The sequence below is a fragment of the Coenobita brevimanus genome, chromosome 100, assembly GCF_032717465.1.
Source record: "Coenobita brevimanus isolate Jiangsu-jjx chromosome 100, ASM3271746v2, whole genome shotgun sequence".
Classification (NCBI taxonomy): domain Eukaryota; kingdom Metazoa; phylum Arthropoda; class Malacostraca; order Decapoda; family Coenobitidae; genus Coenobita; species Coenobita brevimanus.
In genome coordinates, this window is record NC_137053.1 from 51,728,091 (window position 1) to 51,743,078 (window position 14,988).

The 14,988-nt window shown below is 41.7% G+C and overlaps 1 protein-coding gene and 1 pseudogene across 1 annotated transcript in view; both read left to right on the top strand.

The window, feature by feature from the left end:
• The window catches only part of LOC145414654 (uncharacterized), a 147,173-nt gene that overhangs the window by 25,853 nt on the left and 106,332 nt on the right, over nucleotides 1-14,988 (top strand). The gene's annotated exons all lie outside the window — the stretch shown is intronic.
• LOC145414761 (5S ribosomal RNA) lies at nucleotides 12,931-13,048 on the top strand (annotated as a pseudogene).

The window sequence follows — 14,988 nt, forward strand, 5'->3', positions numbered from 1 at the left end:
ATTCAATTCCAAAATTGGGATATCGCGCGGTTTTGTGAGAGAGTGGTGTGAACTCATAATGTATGAACAAGGGGTCGAGTGTGAAAGCAGCGTTCTGTTAGTAGCACCGAACTGTTCCTCAGCCTCATCCAATTGAATAGTTACATGATCTCGCCCTACTCGTGACGGACGATCAGCTTCCGGCTGCGTCTGAGCAAACAACTGTCCATATAGAGACATGGTGACTAATGTACTATTCTTACTCACAAAAAAAAAGGAAATTAAATTTTGAAATATTGTCTCTTTGCCTTTCACTTCCCTTCATTTTCTCACCAACGCCACTAATTTGGGAACGATGAGTATCCCACCGCTATTGCCACCAGTGTAAAGCCTGAAACTTTATCCCACCAGTTGCCACCAGTGTAATGCTGATTAATGTATTTTCTTACCTGTTGTGGGTATTGATCAACTCACCCATGGATATACACGTGGTACTCGACTTAATATAGTGGATGGTAAATATTTATGAAAAGAATGAATTGTGGTAGCGTTTGTAGTGTTTGGCCGAGTTTAGATTTAGTCGATACCTCAGGTGGTTGTCGTTCCCTCAGCGAAGGAATCTTGAATTGGAAGGGGAGTGAATTTGGCTTGAGGACATAATTTCCTTGATTAGGTATATTAATAAAGAAAAGAAAATGCTATATACTTTACTCTACTTTAATAATTCTGTTAATTTCCACAAAACTATCATTTCTTTATTACATGACCCTTTTTAGTATGGGAGAAGATTGTAAATGTTACTAAGGCTTTTGGGTGATCATTCCTCTAACATTATTACCAGACGAAACAATTTGATACACTCGAGATATGGAGTCGTTGTACTTTACTTTCTTTTTTGGCCGTTACTCTTGGGCTCAACATTGGCCTCAAGACAGGGACACTTTTACGGATATGATTTGTCTGTTCGGGCTGGCATAGCCTCGTATCAATAAGAATGATTATTTGTATTCATCTTTCACCCATATAAGGTATTCTCCTCATATAATTTTCTCGGTTCTCACATCAAATCAGTATTGTTTTTCACGTTTCACCATCGACAATGTTATATAATCACTAGAAATACATAATCTCTCGGGCCTGTCTAGCCTCGAGGAATAATTAAAAAAAAAGAAATACAATCACTAGGAACACCTCAATCACTCGGGCTTGTTTAGCCTCGAGGTACAACTTAAATATCACATTATTGTTCACAATCAGTAAGTTCCCTTCCACACTCCTGATTATAATTTTTTTTCTAATAAACTAATTTTAAAGAAAGAGAACAGTTGATGAATTTGAATTCTCCTTTCCGTTACAGAACATATCACTTCTATACTTCTATTCCTTATCTACAAAAAAAAAGAATTCCCTTGATAGAATCATTAATAACACAACAAATACCTTCGGTTTGTAATAATAACTCGTGAGTGCTGTAAGTGTAAGTGTAAAAGTCTATGGGCAATACTTGGGAATAATGGCGTGCTCCCACGGACGTCGCCGCCGGTGTCTGGGGACTAAACGAACGTCTGTTACACACGATGTCTGGGCAGCAAGTCACTACGTTAAACTCTCAACAATATTACTTCTCATAGTTCACAATAAGTATGGATTAAACAAAGAAAAAGAGGGGGAGGAAGAAGAAATGTGGACGACTCACCTAAACGAACGTCTGTTACACACGATGTCTGGGCAGCAAGTGGGGTATGTCGGGCACTAAGGACGCCACTGCTCAAGTCAAATGAGGTGGTGTTTTTGAAGTATGGTGGGTTTCAATTCTCTTTACAATTTATTTAGCAGTGTACCCATGACGACAAGACTTTTGATTGAATTGGGGAAAATTTGGGATTTATTCCTTACTTAATTTAGATACTGATTCTATCACTATTTCAATTTGAATCTGAGAGCAGCTCATGCCATCTAGTGACGGTCAAGGTAAACGGGACTTTAAATCCTCACAAATGACATTATTTAGGCCTTTTGGACTGCTAATCTTACATACTTGTGTTCTAGCAGCTTCATTAGCAAACATTTCACAACTAGGTTACGGAAAGAATTGTATAATCATCATTACTCTGTTTAAGGTTTAAACTCAGCGTCCAACAACGACAAGAAACGTTGGCACATCTGTCTGTTATTCGTTACTCTACGAGACGGGGAATTCCCATAGCTCAACATCCACAATTACATCACCCACTGCATAGATACAGAGGTACATACATATAAAAAATAGAGTTAGCCCTACAGTAATTATTAATATATGAATTACTACTTAGGGTAGGAACTTATAAACTAATATTCAGGTTACACCCTATCTAACTTAAAATTACAGTACTACTAAATACATACATGAATATCAAATGTGTGGCACTACACTTATTCGTTATATTCGGTGGAGCCCTATATATCTATAGGGGGTCCCAGGTCCGCGCCGTCTAAGACGGTACCTCGTATATCTACAAGGCCTTCCCCTATCCGCCACCCGGGGACGCGCCAGGTAGCAGTGGGATCCTGCCCCTGGATATATATATATGACAGATAGATAGATATAGATATAGATATATATATATTGGGGTACCCTAGGGAGAATATAAGGTTTCCAGAACCCCTACCCACTTTCTCTCTCTCTCTCTCTGGTGGCATATCTTTCCCACTACACTCAGAAGATAATTACCCCTATCATTGTCACACAATTCTCTTTCCACTTTCCCTCTATTCAAGGAAGTCATTATCCCTGACATCCAGCTCTCTGGCACTCTACTCACCTCTCAGCCAGATCTGCAAATATTTCAGGTCCACTCAGTCGCTATCTTCCCTACATTTCATCATTTCACAACACACTCCATTAGTTAGTGGTGCTTCCCCATTCTGTCTTCAGGGTCTCGTACAGTTCTATCCCACTGATTCATTCCCCCCTTCTTGCCTCCTTTATTCACACAAGCATTATTCAACGACTTATAACCGCGACTGCGAAGCTAGAGCTGGTATTGTGTGTGTGTGTGTGTGTGTGTGTGTGTGTGTGTGTGTGTGTGTGTGTGTGAAGAAAATAACTCAAGCAGTTTTTATCTGGTTTTAACTAAATTTGGTGGAAGTGTTGCGGATCAAGGAACGAGAAGCCTATTATTTTTCAGGCAATAGGTCAATAGGCCATGGTCATGGGGCTTGATTAGAATTTGACCCAGTAATATTAACTTTTATGGCCTGAATCCGATTTACACCAAACATAATGAAATGGTTGTAATTAAGACAAAAAGGAAATGACTCAGTTTGAAAACGATTAGTCAGAGGTGAAGACCACAGGTTAAGGTCAATTATCGACCCGTGTGTCTATGACAAAATAACTGACTTGTGTCAATCTTGGTAGGTGTTAATGAATAGCCATGAGGGCGACGAAATATGATTGAGAACCGTAGGTCAAAGGACTAGGTTACGTGGTATTGTCAGCTTTAAAAGCTTTTTATTTTTTTTTTAACCAAACTTTCTGGAAAGATTCGGGATAAGGTAAAGACAAATGGATTCGAATTGGGGAACGATCAGTTAATGGTCAAGGTCCCGGGGAAAGGTCAAACGTCAAGGTGCAGAACAAGATCAACTAAAACAGCTCTGATCCGATTAGTAGCAAAATTATTGGAAATGTTAAAGTTCGGGCAAAAATAAAGTAATTGGATTTTGAGAGGAGTTGGTCGAAGGTTAAGGTCACAGGCAAAGTAAAGTGCTTGGCCGTTAGACCAATCAGTAGTTGTGGACAATGCACTCTCTGAGTGTTCCTTTTTATTTTAGCACTGTTTTCACTCTGTTTTCAACAGCCCATTAGGATGCTCGCGCCATCTGATGACTTTCTACTTTCTCCACCAATATTGTATCATTAATTCCCCCTCCCCTGCTACCTCCCTTACCAACCTATCTGACTTTCTTATCCTGCTTACATAACAGCATCTTTCATTCCGTCCCAACACACCTTCAATCCCTCTGCTTCCCATCCAGTCATTATATGCATTCTTCTTGCCCACAGCTGATTTCTGCTGTACATTTCAGCACACAGTAACTTTTACCACCATACCCGCTCATAACGCCGGACCTCCTCACCCCCCCCCCCCCGTCTCTCTCTCTCTCTCTCTCTCTCTCTCTCTCTCTCTGTATATATATAGTTATTAATTATATAAATGAATAGCAAAAATAATCTTTTCGCATGCATTATGAGGGTAAGCTGAAATTGGTAAAGACAAATAACAGTTACTAAATGTGGCTTTGAAATGCTACATAAATGGGTGTCGTGAGAGTAAAGTAGTGTGCGCCAGTGTGGTGTGTCACAAAAATTAAATCAGACTTCGCACGTTGAATTCCGTGGATAAGCAAAGCAACAATCTATATCTAGATATGGCACTTTAACCAACATAAGTCCTCAAACACGAGACGCGACAGGGAGATGATAATTTTAAATATGTACAATACCTCAGTGGAAAATAATCTTTTCTATGATGTACTATGCTGATAAAAGGAGAACCAGATGAGATATCTTTACCAAGACCTCTTTCATTTTCACTGTTATAACAGAACAGTTATGCAGCACATACTGCTGTGAAGGAGCTAATACAACCAAGGTGAGGATGATAATGTGACCCTGCCCTTCTCCAAAATTGGGAGAACACTGACCGTGGAACATGCTCTACACATCACTCCACAAATACACTTGCTGTCTACACTGAACTTTTATATTCTTCTGGATCTTGAGAAACTCACTGGTGCAATAGCTGTAAATTATTTCATCAAAATGTCGTATAAGATATACAACAATGAGAAATACACGAGCAAGGAAACCTACGTAGATATCGCAGACACGCGGATCGTGCTATGTGGGTACAACCCTCACTTCCTCCTCCCAAGGATTACTCCCTTACTGTGCTATTGCTGGTTCTTGGCAGTGGTATTCAACCTCCCACGCCTGCTGCCAGTGAAACAGATGGTAATGCCAGTTCCTCGTTGTATAGCCTACAACTATTCATTTATTTCCCCCCACGTCCATTGACGCGACCAAGAAGGGTCTCGCCTTTGATAAGATCAATGAGGCTGAAATTACTGTAAACTAGCCACCCGCTGGAGCAACTCTGTGATCAAAGGAAATTGCATTCCAACAGAACTTGGCTATGGCAGCTCACCTGTGGCCCCTCAACTCCCATAACTAGAGGACTGGCTGACATCCAGCACCAAGTATACGTTCCTACCTACATTCATCTCAAAATTATCTACTAATCAGCCCATCAAGTTAGATCTGCCCATTTGCAGTGATTAACCTGCTATGAAAACTTTTCGCTGTCGCATAATAAACTTCCCCATTAAAATTATCCCATCACTGCGAAATTAACCCCAAGAAGAACGACTGATGAAGCTTTAAGTTTTCTCCCAAAAAGCTACCCCTCAGAGGAGCTCTAATACAAGTATTTAAAATTCTTAAAGTCGGTGACGTCAGATTTGTTCTTAATACAGAATGATTCAGCGCCAAGAAGTAAATAAATGAAACTCCGAAGCAAGTGATGCAACACTAACAAAGGGAAATTTTGTTGATATTCACAGAGTGAAACAATACATTAAGTTACCAGCGTCAGTAGTTAGTGCAAAAACTATTGATACATTCAAAATTCGGGAAGGTCAATATTTCGAGATTATTGGCTATTACTAGTTGTGTTAGCATTTCCAAGATGAAGTGTATGCTGACGACAGTCAGACGTTTGTTGAATTGTAAGAACATTCTACGACTGCATATGCTCTTTCTTTACAGATCTGTAGAGCACAGATTACGTAGTACTTAGTTGTTCCTCTTATGCCTCTCCTATAATAATTTCCATGTTCTTTGTTATACATTGGTTAGATCCTAGTAGCATTAACATTTTTTTTTTTTTTACAGATAACCTCGTCATGGGCTAATGGGCTTCCTGTTACATGTACCTCTTATATGTACGCTATGTATTCCATGTACTCGCACCGAAAACCAGCAGTTGAAGCTCCCGGTCAGCAGTTAACTCCATGTACTGATTTTTCCCGGCATCGTCTATTACATGGGTGATTTGATCACTCATTGACTTTGAATCCGTCATTGTGCGTCACCTGTCAATATTTCTCTCTCTCTCTCTCTCTCTTCTTGTACTATTGTATCAGTACAGTGTCATAAGCAATTCTTAACCCGTCACGTCCCGAGGTTTTCCGCACCTATGACATCCCCCAGTCCCGAGCCTTTTTGGAAAAAAATTTTTTTGCTAAAACTTCCGCTTAGGTCGAGAAACGAAGGAAAATCACAAAGAGAGTGGTTCCCGCGGTCTATAAGTGGTCCGTACAGGTGCGGTTCCCCCCCCGCAGGTATGGTGTTCTGTAATGGGCTGGATATGCCTTTACGTTTTCTATGGTAAGGAATAATGGGAGAAACAACACACAACACCTCTATATTTATTGAATTTGAACTAATAAACAATAACAGTAACAATATAATGGATTTCAGACACATATATATGAAAAATAAGCATTGTACCATCGCGCGAGCATAGCGAGTTTGGTCCGAGTCGTAACATGCTATATGCTAAGTGTCTGGTATGAGTCAACCTATCATTTTTTCTACTTGTATACTTCTGTTTCAATGACATTTTACCAATTACAACTGTTTGTAAGTGTTTTCAGATGTTTTCATTCATTATGATGACATGCAGCATAAGTATAGCGCACATCAGCTTAGTAAGCGCACTCGCTATGACTCGTACTTCAACATACCAAATTGTTTTATCACTTTCCAATTATTTTCCCCTTTACATAGAACCTTTCCTCCACCACTGTAAAGGTTTTCAATTATTTTCATTCATTACGAGGGCATTTAGCGATATGCTAGCGCATATTCACGTAGCAACCACGATCTCAAACACTCGTGTTTCATCATCTACTTTATTTATTCACTCCACTTATAATTTCCCACTTACATTACACACGTTTACACCCCTATAATGCAGTGTACATACTTACTGCCATTATTTATTCAAGTGAGCGTGAGAATATCGCCTGAAAATACCCTCGCAAGGAATGTTTCGACAAACTTAATACTCACACACTTATATACTAATTCACTCACACACTTATATACTAATTATTCACTTTATCACTTGCTGACTTTTATTTTGACTAATACGTGCCTTATTCATTCGACTGAGCGTCAGGAAATCGCATCTCTATACACACGCTATGAATATTTGACTTAGAATATATATCATCACATACAATAATTTGAACTTATATTATACCCGTAAGAATTTCCCATAATAATAATTATATAATTACGGGCCGTATTTATTGCACTGAGCGACAGAATATGGCATCATAAAACCCTCGCTATGTAAGTTTCAACTTAGGGCAGATTTATATACTTACATACAATGTTTTCACTTATGTTCTACCCGTATGCACTTAATACTAATATTTGGAGATCAACATGACTGATAATTTCACTGAGCGTCTGTCTGTCGCATTTACCTCATAATTTCAGCGTCCTTTCGCATTCACACCATACTAAAATTGCATCAACGTGTGATATTCACTAAAACATGGGTGAGTACAGAGACCCACGTCACACTGCACGCACTCATAGCGGGTGTCCTTCCTCTGTGTCGTGAGTCTCACCTGGGAATTACTGCACACGTGACACCTGCGTTGGGGCCTAGGTCTGTTTGGCTGGGGAGGGATAGGAGTGGGGAAATGGCGGCCGGATATTCTCAGGGGAGTTTGGGCAATATGGGCAGTGCGGGTGCGATGTTGGGGCCTTTCAACAGAATACTTTGCAAAGATTTCTCTTGTGAGCTCCCTCACAAACCCTTCAAATGTTTCCTGAACTCCTGTGATCATGGCGTGAAGGTGGTGGCAATTCAGAGCAGTGATATCTAGCAAGTGAAAGAACAGTTTTTTATACCACTTCATCGTGGTCCTGGCACACTCTACCGCCGATATCATGGAGTCTGGTCCACGAGGCGCATGTTTATATTGTAATCCATAACACACTCAGGTTTCCAAACACGACGCCTGCTCTCGCTACGGTAATCTACTGAATCAGTACGGTGCATCAAGGGGCGGTGAACCGTGGACAAGAGGCTTACTTCTCTGTTGTGGTTCCACATTGTTGCAAGGATGTTGTTGGCTTTGAAGAAGACAACCTCATTCCTTGCAAGTTTCCGCCCTACCTTGGCCATGTGACGCCGGTTCACCTTTACGGTTCCACAGACTCCCGTTTCATGTATGTGAAGATAACGAGCGAGAAGAGGGCTAGTGAACCAATTGTCGAGGTAGAGAACGTGACCACGATGAAGGTAGTCTTCTATCATCGTCTTTACCACTGCTCTCGACAGTCCAATACTTCGATCTTCTATTATGTCTGTCTGTGCACCGGTGTACAAGACTATGTCTTGCACGTATCCAGTCCTACAGTCACACATAACAAAGATCTTGAACCCAAAACGGTGCCTTTTGCTGGGTATATACTGTCTGAATGAAATATTGCCACTCCACAACACGAGACTCTCATCTATGACGAGGTCTCTATAGGGATAAAATGAGGAACGAAAGGTTTGCCTGAGGTGATCAAAGACCAACCGAATTCGCCTCATTTTATCAGTGTTGTTTGCATTTGCAGGGTCATGAGCATCATAGAAATGGAAGCGACTTAGAATTTGTTGAAACCGATTACGGCTCATCACTTGACCAAATATAGGGGTAAACATAACAGGGTCCCTAGTCCAGTAAGCAGGAATTCTATTCTTTCTTATAATACCCATCAAAAGGACCAGGGCAAAAAATAAGAACATTTCTGGAAGGGAGACAGGGTAATCATAGATCATAGAATGCCTACTCCTTGTTCCCAATCTTTCACTCTCTAGGCGCTGGGCGCTTGCAAACAGGTTCGTTTGGTATACAATCTGATCAACAAATGCCTCACTGAAAAACAGGTGGAAAAAATCCAACCTGGTGGAATTACGGTGAATTCCTGGTGCAATACAGCCAGATCGCCCCTGCTCAGTGAAGGGGTGAATGAGGGGAGAAAAATCACTCCCATCCTCCCAATCCCATGACACAAATCCCTCGCCCCCATCAGCCCCATCACCGCCTTCGTCTGGGTGGGGAGGAGATCCTGGTTGGGGAGGTGGGGGAGAAGGAGTGCGGACGGCTTCCCCACTGTCACTCCTCTTCCCTCTGCCTTTACCCTTTCCCTTTCCCTTACCCTTACGGCCTTGAGGAACATTAGGGGGCTGTGGGGATGAAATAGGGGAATATTGGGGAGCAGAAGACGTGCTGGGGAGTGGTTCCTCCCCACCTTCCCCCTCCATTAGAACACCACGTGCTTTCTCACGCACCCTAGCTCGACCACGTGTTAGGGGATATTGGGGAGCATAAGACGTGCTGGGGAGTGGTTCCTTCCCACTTTCCCCCTCCATTACAACACCACGTGCTCTCTCACGCAACCTAGCTCGACCACGAGTTAGGGGATATTGAGGAGCATAAGACGTGCTTTGGAGTGGTTCCTCTCCACCTTCCCCCTCCCTCACAACCCACGTGATAAGGAACGCACCTGCACTGGCCCACGTGATCCACTACGCCGCCTCACACTACGTAGGGAGAGCAATGACTCACTCACGTCACTCTCACTTTCCCTAATCCTCCCTGGACTTTCCCTTTCACTCCCCACTCCCTCCACTTGACTTCCTAGCTCCCCAAACAGAATGCTAGGCCCATACCTGCTCATACGACGTGGTGTGCGCTCTGGGCCACGATGTGTAATCACCTCCTGTCCATACCACGTGGCAGCACGTCCCACGGCTCCGTCCTCGTCCTCGTCCTCGTCCACGAATTCTGGTTCCAAATCACGCTGGGGATAGGGATAGGATATACCACGTGCCTTCTTTGCCTCCTGCCCCTCTCTAGCAGCACGGTAAGTCACGTACTGCCGCTTCCTGGGAGACAGAACTTCCTCGTCACTGCTGGTGGTTTCATCCTCCTCTGGCTGCACATAATCCTTGTCCATATCCTCGTCGTCCATTGGGGAATCACTGTCGCTGGTAAAGGTGTCCAGGGCGACTTGAATTTCGCTGTCTGAGAGACCTCTCTTAGCCATGTCTGAGCAGGACCGTGACTACCAGGTGAGTGGACGAGTGGTGTGCTAGCGCGGGTCGCGCGGGGTCGCCGAGTGTCCCCGCCTGGTGGCAGGTAGGGGAAGGTCATGCGAGGGTATGTACCACAAATCAAGCGCGAAATTTGAAAATTGTCGAAATTATGCAAATCGCAATTGCACGACGTACTGGTACGTCGCCGGGACTGGCAAATGCAAATTGTTGCAACGTACCCATACGTCGACGGGACGGGGCGGGGGTCAGAATTCTGTAGTGGTACCATAACTTTCTTACAACTGAAAATCTTAAATCTCTCTTCAAGGCATGGTAAAAAAAAACTTAAGTGAAACTGTATCGCTCTGTTTCACTCGTATCTAAACCTAGATTTTTATCAACATTATTATGCAGCCTAAACACAGCATCACTGTTTCTACTATAGGAGCTGCAATATGATTACTTACACCTTGCCCCTGTACTGAGTTTTGCACAGCTGTTTGAATCAAGAGAGCACAAAGGAAAGCAAACAGCACCAGACCTGTCGATCATTTCGAGGCTCCCTGTTATGACGTAGAATATAACTACCGGTACGTGACAAATATGAATCAAAAGCAAGGATAGATTAGAAAGTGCTCAGAGAGCGTATACCTCCGCCAATGCCATTGCCATTAAAAAGGATCCGGATCCGGATCCGTGGATATAGGATCTGGATCCGGATCCCACCCAAAATTTAATTAACTCTTTTTTGGTTCATGGCCCACTTTTCCACAAAATTTCATTGGAATTCATTGAGAACTTTTAGAGATACTGTGCAGGATACTTCGGATCTGGATCGGCCCCCAAATTTAATCATTTCTTCCTTAGCCCATGGCTCATCCTTCCACAAAATTTCATCAGAATCCATTCATAACCTTTTGAGTAATTCGGCTAACAGATAGACAAACAAAAAAATAAACAAACAAACGTGGGGTAAAACATAACCTCCTCAGCAGAGGTAAAAAAACAGGAAGACTTCCTCTTCTTCCCACCAAATCCTCCAGCCGAAGCTGGTAGGAAAATGTGAGAAATACCACCATTCAGTCTAGAAAAGCACTCACTTAAATCTCATAGGAAAGGGTTAATGGAGAAGCATATTGTCCACTCATTAAATATGTAAGAGAAAAGTACCATCAAGTACTTGCGCTGTTGAACTCTGTCGCATTTTCTATGATATGGGTTAGAAGAAGAAATATTCGGTCATATGTTATTTAATTATTCACCTATGAAGGTAGTAAACTGGGGATTTGAGGCCAAATTCTTATCCAAACAGCTTTTAAATGTTGTAACTGTGACACATTCTACTACATTCCTAAGCAGCCTGATCCAAATGTTTACAACTCTGTTAAAGAAGATATATTTATCATTTTTTACTTGTATGCTGACCAAGAGTTTTATAGTTATTACCTTTGTTGTAATTTCACTGTTTTATTCCAAAGTACTTATCATCTTTCATATTATCATGTCCTTTAAAAATCTTGTACACTTAAATCTCATACCCCCCTATCCTGCACTTTAACAAGTAAAACAGATTTAATTTTTCTAGATGTTCTTTGAATGGTTTGGTTTTTAGTCGGGGTATCATTTGTGTCACACTTTCTTGCATTCGCTGATTTCACTGTATCTTGTTTGCAATATGAAGACCAAAATTGTACACAGCACTCCAGATGCAGGTGCACTAATGAACTGTATAGGATTAGTTTTTTTTTTTTTTTTCCCAGTCAGAATTCAAATGCCCTGTCTATGAAGCCTGCTGGTTTGTTAGCTTTCTTCACCGCTTCTGTGCGCTGTAGTCGTGGTCTGATATAATTTGTTATGATTAATACTAAATACTATCCTTGGCTTACATTCTCAAACTGAGTTTCATTCACAGTGTAGTTAACATTCAAAACTTTGTATTTATCGATATTAAGTGCTGTGTCTGAATCCACTCAAATAGTTTAGCAACACATGTTTGAGTTATCTATCTTCGTTCTGGTGCATCAACTCCATTGCCAGTTTTTGCATCTTCGACAAAGCTGGATGTTTTACAACACAAACCATCATTAGCATCATTGCTGTTAACCAAAAAAAGGCATGATATCCAGAACTGAACCCCTCCAGCCTGACTCCCTCCCATTCATTACAACTTTTTATGACATTCTGTAACTCAAATTTCTTTTCACCTTAATACATTAACAGTGATACTATTGACTCTTAGGTTTCTCAACAAGACCTTGTACTGGGAACTTTATCAAGTGCTTTCTGGAAATACAGATTCATTACAGCGAGGGATATTGTTTTATGGTAAATATAAATCATATCACTGGAGATGTCAAGGAGACTGGTACAAGATTGATTATCCTAGAAACTATGATGCGAGTCTTCCATGAAATTATTTCTTCCAAGTGTTTACTAGTCTTTCTCTAATTTTGGTTTCCAACAATTTGCACGCTACTGATGTTAACCTGCCCCGTCCCAGCTGATTTTCCACCACTGCCCCCCCCCCCATCCCAACCAATTTTGGAAAAAATCATTTTTTGGCTCAAACCTCCGCTTTTGGTGAAAAACATCGAAAATTCATAGAGAAATCGCTCACCTGAGCTTTAAAATACTCTATACAGGTAGCAGTAGCCCTTACCTTACTGTGTTTTGTATCAGGCTGGCTCCAAAGAAAACGAGTTCTATGGGAGGGTAATTATTCCACACCACTCATAAACGGTATTTATTTATTTATTGGTACAAATTTATATGTAGTACGTGAGTATATTGGTTTTCACACAGTAATTTAGGTTGAGTACACCGCTTCCCGTCTGATCAGCGAAGTTAAGCAATGTTGGGTCTGGTTAGTACTTGGATGGGTGACCGCCTGGGAACACCAGATGCTGTTGGCATAACATTCTCCCTACGTGTCAAGTGGGGTTGGTGGAGGATTAGTGCCCCTCCCTGTAAAACAATTAACTCCAAGCCCTTGGCCACCCCGTTTGGGATACATGGCATCTGGCAATGAATGAATGAATGAATTTAGGCAATATAAGCATTGTTTCACTCACCAAGCACATCAACATACCTGACCTTTCTTAGCGACATTACCTGATCATCATTTCTGACTGTTTCTTACTCTAAAGCTATGTAAACTTTGTCCTCCACATTGTCATCTATTGAGGAATCACTCTGGCCTTGAATATCTTACCGTGGCACGACATGTCTTTACTGGCCAGGTCACTGGTAACAGGTGAATTGCCGAGACAATGGCGTGCGGGGTAAGGCATTAACCCTGCCTGGCATCTTGTAGAGGAAGGTGTCCCATGTATACGTACCGAAAATCACTTGCGAAATTTGAAAATTGTGCAAATTAGGGACCTTGCAATTGCTGTGCGTTTATATAAGTCAACGGGACTCACAGTGACAAACGTGTGGACGTATATATACGTCATCAAGAGTCGGCGGGTTAAGCAGATTGGTCGGTAATATAAGGTGGGATTAATTACGCTCTTTAAATATCAGAGCATAAGACTACAGAACGACATTTCACAGTGGGGTGGAAGAAATTTACCCTAAAAGTGTTTGAAGTTGCCCTGATTTCTTAATTATTACTACCAGATATCCATAATAGCCTGCATAGTTGAGCATACATTAAAATCATTTTTGTACAAGAAATTTATTTGCTTAAAATCTCTTGGTCAGATTTGTATTCACATGATAACTTGCCCTGGGTAGTGAATATGTATTAGAATTAACCAAAAACAATGAAAGCAGTTTACCACCACACATGGAGGAGATACCTTATGCAATGATTCAAATAGCTTAAACTATATTTCCTTTCAAAGGTACCAGTACACCTTCAAAAGCATCTATTTATCTATCTATCTATCTATATATAGCCCGACGCCCCAATTCCGCAAAGGGTGGCCGCAGACAAAATGCCTCCAAGTCACTCTGTCACCCACCATGTGACTGCCCTCCCCCCAACTCACTCCCCCCTCCCTCATATACCTCTCAACTCCTTCCCTCCACCTCATCCTCAATCTCCCCTTCCCTCTTACCCCCTCCACCTCACCTACATACACCCTCTTAGTCAGTCTTTCATACTCCATTCTCTCCACATGTCCACACCACCTCAGTGTATTTCTCTTAATTTTCTCAATCACATCCACATCCACCCCACAACATTCTTTCACTTCTTCATTTGTCAACCTGTCCCTCCATGTCACTCTGCATGCTCCTATCAGATGACTCATTTCCACTGCTCTCACTCTTGACTTGTTCGCCTCTAGCAAGGTCCACGCCTCGCTTCCATATGTCAGGGTGGGGAACACAATACTATCATGCAGTGACTTCTTAACTTCCATACTCACCTCCCTACTTCTCATCACCGCTTTCAGTGAACTAACAACCTTACTTCCCTGCTGTACCCTTTCAAGCACTTCATTCCCCAAACTTCCATCCTTACTCATCACACTACCCAAGTACTTGAATGCACTCATATTCTCCATATCCTCACCATCCAACCTCACTGTGCATTCTGTGTCTTCATTCCTCTCAAACACCATAACTTTCCTCATGTTTACATTAACTTTCAGATTCCTCTTCTTACACACTGTCCCAAATTCATTCATCAAACCTTATAACTCCCATTCATATTCACTCAACAATACTGTATCATCAGCAAACAGCAACATCGGAATCTTCCACACCTCACCCACATTCATTAAAGCCACCCCCACATCCACTGCCCTACCTTGCACTTCCTTTACAACCCCATCCATGAATATATTAAACAGACATGGAGACATCACATATCCCTGTTTTAGTCCCACATTTAGATTAAAGA